Below are 5,215 nucleotides of genomic sequence, written 5' to 3'. Positions count from 1 at the left end.
TGAAATTTAAGAGGTGGATAAACTGTTTAGGCTACTATTTAGCCTCCACTAGATCCATGCTTAGCCACTAGCCACTTTTATTTAATTTAGTAGCCTATCTCAATCATCAGAAATTTAAATAACTTATTATGTTGAACGTTTCATTTTTATTTATTTTTTACTGGCCTGTCAGTCTCAGTCTTGTTGTCATCTTCGTCCTTTGCCTCGCTACCCATATTAACGATAACGAATGACCTTGAGTAGGCTATGACGTTAGGTCAATCTTCTCTGCTTCTGCTGCCAAGACAGACGCGCTAGATATAGATGAGCTACGTCACGTCCCTAACACACAGAAGACCATAGACATAATATCTCTATTATGTGCAGTAGACAATAGGATACACCGATTATTCTGTGCTAAACGCTATTTCAAGTGGAGAGAAAATAGTAGGCCTAGCCTAAATTGAACATACATTCACGTAGTAGCCTTTTGAAAACCGGGACATTCAGTGTCCCGGGAGAGTTGATACATTAAAAATAAAATGTTAATCTAATTATTTTTAATTTGCTATTAAAAAAGGACAATCCCGGTAAAACCGGGAAGTGTCAACCCATTTTGATTCTTTTGTCATAAAACCTGGCAACCAAAGTGGCATGTGCTAACCAACCCCTCTTGCTCAATGACAAAATTGAAAGTCCCCTCTGCCAGGACACGTTGCTTCAAATTTGCAGAAGTAGGCTAGGCTACAACGACTGCCTGCGGTATAATCTAAAGCTGTTTATCCAGAGAGAGGCACAAAAGTGTAAAGTTTAGGCACTGGCAGAGGGCTATGCACCCCCCCTCCCAAATATGCGACAATTAGTGGGGGGCCCTTAATACATCTGGGCCCAGGAGCCCGAAAGTTCATAATCCGCACAAACATTTCCCCTGATTCCTGCAACACAACACACAATTCAACATAAGCGCAATTCTCCTTGGCCCAATCCCAATTACTCCCCTCATACACTTTGACGCACGTTCCCACAAACATCATGAGGGTTTAGGGCTGTCCCACTCGGAAATTGTGAGGTGCTTGAGGGCTTCCTCGCACCCTTTGGGCCAATCCCAAACTCCAGACTCACAGACTTTGGTGTGCGTTCTCGTGAAATTCATAAGGGCTTAGGGCTGTCCCAATGTCGAATTTCAAAGGGTGTGAGGGTTTTAGTACACACTTACCGAGCCCTTTCCGTGAGTCTGTTTCGGTGCAGGCTTCACCAAAGGGAATTACCCACAATTCAAAGCATTGTGACGTTTACCGCAGACACCATAGGGAAATCCGGAAATTACAACGGTAAACAACAGCACTACACACGTGAATGGTGCACGCGTCAGCAAAGTCTTTGTTATTAAACACTGTGAAGTGCTGTCCCAATCCCATTTATACCTATCTGAGCCCATGTGGTCTCACTCACTCACTTAGCACCTGAGATTGATTAAGTCTGTGAGTCTTTAGTCCTCAGGGCTCACTTTGGGATTGGCCCTCTCTGAGCCCTTTCCCTATGTTAGCATATTCAAACACTTTACTCAAGGGCATTGCCATTACATACATATTTGCATTCAAACCAGCTAATAGGCTAACTGAAATAATAGGCTAACTGAAATAAAACCATCTCTATGGTGAAGGGTATGTGATGATGTGGGGCTATTTTAATTCCAAAGGCCAGGGGAACTTTATCAGGATTCATAGTATCCTGGATCCATGAAATAACTTTCCTTTAAAAATAAAAATCTGCCTGCCTCTATGGGAATTTAACATATGGGTATGTATACTTATGAGCACCTGTATTTAAGGAAGAACATTTATTTCTTTACGATACATTATTTATTCACAGAGAAAATTGGTGTCCTTAAAGGTTGGATTTTTCCTCAATTTTTAATTAAGGCATTAAGATCAATTTTCAAAAGGTGAATTGTTATTCCTCTTTTAGTCAACTTTAGCATGTGTTTGCTAAGGGTATGTAAACTTCTGGTTTCAACTGTAGTTACAGTTGTGTGTTAGATGACAAATCTAAAAAAAGAACAACATAAATGTTTTTGTTTTTATTATTGTTATGATTGTTGTGTTCTATAAAATAGAAATCCACACTGTCCTCATGCCCCCAAAAACAAGCCGTAGGCAACGGTGGCAAGGAAAAACTCCCAGCTGGAAGAAACCTTGGGAGGACCCAGGCTTTTGGGGGAACCCATCCTCCTTGGGTTGGTGCTGGGACAGCAGATGGATGGAGCGGTGTTCGAGAAAGCTGAAACAGGAAAAGTCAGGCTTATTAGTTTCACAGCACGACTAATGTTCCCTTTACACCAGACAAAGGGAAAAATTTTCCAGTATCTGCTCATCAAATTAAAGTTTGCTTATAGGCTGTCTAACCATATAGTTGTAAAAGATGAGTTTAACATACAAAACAAAACCACATATTGACAGACAGAGGTACAATTTACAGTTGCAATGATGTCCTGTTCATATAAGTAAGACTTTAAGTTAAAACTTCATCTTTACACTTGCTACCTTTTAGTTGAGAGTTCCCGCTGGAGCTGAGAGATCTGCTTCCACCATGATTTCTCCTCGTCCTCTATGTTGTATGATACTCATGTTTGTGTCAGGACACATTTAGTTTGAGTCTACTTGGAGAGAAGACATTTCTCTGATTAGCATAACTAACCTTCTTGAAAGCTGCGTACACATTGACAGCGCTCACTCGTCACCTGACCGTTTTGCTTTGCCTATGTACAGTACCTGTGATTCACCTCTAATTTTTGAACAATGTAAGCATTCCATAGGCTCTGATCATTAACCTCTTCGTCTCTGGATAGCGTAACATTCCAGAATGTATCTTGGCATCATGCCATGCAAATTAACATCTAAATCTGCCTTACCTTGGTGACAATGTTCCGATACTTCTCATACAAACCATACAAGGAGTTTCATGATGACAGTTCCTGTGTGTTTGGTAGCAGCAGTTCCTGTGAAAATGCCCTCTCTCCTCCCCCTGAAAACTTCTTTGTGTTCCTTCCTTAGTTGCTTCTTTTGCACCACTAGGCACAAAATACAAAAGAACATTTCTAATTGTTACTCTTTATTTGTTTCAGCCTTACAGGGAGGCTACACCAGGTACGTGACTGAAGCGCTTCTTTGGCGTTATGTCCGCCGCAACAATTTACTTCCACTGATCATGGAACTGGTTAGACAAGACGTGTTAGCGACACGTACCTAAAACGTCTTCTAAAACACTTTAGTTTGCGGACCTGGTGTAACCTGGGTGTTACAAACTGCATGTTTATAAAGTAGGTTTATCTAGCAGCAATCTCACTGACCTTTCGTCCTGTCCTCGTCCTGTGGTGTCCTGTCGTCTGTTTTTTTCAGAACTGTATATTGATGCGGCTTGCACTGCTCCTCGCTTCTGACAGCACAACCCGCATCTTGCCGCCCCATTCGTTGGCCTCCTGCTCGGCAGCATGTGCTTTCTTCCTTTCCTCCAGGCGCCTCTTGTTCTCCTCCTCCGCTCGCTCCACCTCCTGCCATTTCCTCTCCCTTTCCTCTATAAGCCACTGCTCGTTGTTCTTCGCATTTTGTTGCCAGAGCAGCTGTTCATCCTGTTGCTCCTTCAGCATTTTCTCCACTCTCTTTCCATAACTGGGTTGGAAAAGCCGGAAGAAACGTCCTGGCGCTGCAGCTATTTTGTTTTTGATCTTAGTAGCTTTGTTTATTCTTTTTGTACACCTCCTGTTGCTTTTCTTACTTCTTTTTTCACATTTAGCCTTTAGCTTTAAAGCCCTGTATTCCTCTTTCTCCCTCTTTTCCCATATTTTGCTGATCTCTTTCTTCCGTTTCTCTTTTTTATGCTCTGCCATAAACAATGCTTTTTTTATTTTTCTCTCCTCGGCCAACTCCATCTGAATTTTTTTATCCTCTTCCTTCTTCATATTTTTCTGCTTGAGCTTCTCTTCCTTTGCTTTTTCCTTTTGTTGCTTTTCCAGAACCTTCTGCCTCTCCTTTTCCTTCTTTTTTTCATCTTTCAAGGCCTTTTCATATTCGTTCAAGAGAGCTTTCAGGTTGGCTGTCTCTTGTTTCAGCTCCTTATCAACCCACTTCTGGCCTTGTTCTATTTCGTTCTCTAGCACCTTCAGTTCTTCCTTCGTCCTCCTTTTCAGGTCAGACAGCATTATTTTTTTATTTTTTTGGAAGTCTTTCTTCTTCAATGCCAGCTGGTCTTTCTCCTTTTTGTAAGACGCCCTTGTATCTTTTTCCAGCTGTTTCGCCAATTCCAGTTTCTTTTCCGTTGTCAGTACCAAGTACTGTAATTCCTTTAGTTGCTGGGTTGGGTCGTCCTTGTTTCTTGTGGCCTCTTCCTGTTCAATGCTACTGTCCTCACTCTCGCTGTCTGTCATCTCATCCTCTACACTGTCCTCTTTATTGTTCATAGAAGCCTGAAAAACAAATAAAACTATTTAAAAAGATGATTATGGACCATTCTACACTCATGCTAACTTTTCATTAATTTCTGCCTCCTCAAAAGTAGAAGTGAGAGCACATTGGTTAATAAGCCCCTCGTTGGGACCACATTATCACTTCTGAAATGCTAAAACTAAATTTAGAAGTCCAGTCAACATTCTCCTACCATTTCACTTTAACAAAATCGAAACTAATCAAGGTGAACTCACTCTGGCTGGTGGTGACTGTGTTCCATTCCTCCTGGCCACAATTGCAAGACTGCTCGCACAAATCAGGGTGGAGGGTGGTTCATGAGAGTGGTCTCTGAGAGGTAGGTCTGGCACAGATATTAACTTGTGGGGGAATGTACACTTTGCTTGGAAAGAGGAGCAGTCGGAGTTTACAGAGTCAGAGTCAGAGCATGACTGGCCTCCATGGGACCACAACGAGTTTTGAGACAGGAAATTAAACGTAGATGTGCGCTTCAAACCGCTGGACCTAGGTTGAGCGGCGACATCTTTTCCTTCATTCTCTGAAGAACAAGGGCCAGAGGAAAGAGGGGGTCTTGATGCATGCTTCCAACCATTGGGCAGAGGGCGAGCAACAGCACCACTTTTGTTATGATCCCTTTCCTTCAAATTTGTCAATGTACACTTGGCTTGGGTCGACTGGCTTGCTTCAGATTGATTTGGCTCATGAAGTGTGACAGGTGAGGAACAGCTTTGTGATGTGCGCTCTGAGCCTTGCTGTAACAGGAGAGCAGCAGCATC

General features: G+C 42.3%; 1 long non-coding RNA gene across 1 annotated transcript; it reads right to left on the bottom strand.

The window, feature by feature from the left end:
* Positions 1-2,184: 2,184 nt before the first annotated feature.
* Positions 2,185-3,466, bottom strand: LOC143138494 (uncharacterized). Its single transcript, XR_012990233.1, has 3 exons — positions 3,329-3,466; positions 2,523-3,049; positions 2,185-2,259 (listed from the first exon to the last, which is right to left on the bottom strand). It is a non-coding gene; the product is annotated as an uncharacterized LOC143138494 (long non-coding RNA).
* Between the last annotated feature and the right edge of the window lie 1,749 nt (positions 3,467-5,215).

Source organism: Alosa pseudoharengus, unplaced genomic scaffold, assembly GCF_046254945.1.
Source record: "Alosa pseudoharengus isolate Yale_2024_CS ecotype anadromous, Long Island Sound unplaced genomic scaffold, YU_APseudo_1.1 YU_APseudo_1.1_scf_21, whole genome shotgun sequence".
In the NCBI taxonomy this organism is placed as follows: domain Eukaryota; kingdom Metazoa; phylum Chordata; class Actinopteri; order Clupeiformes; family Clupeidae; genus Alosa; species Alosa pseudoharengus.
This window is presented reverse-complemented; position numbering and strand designations above follow the sequence as displayed.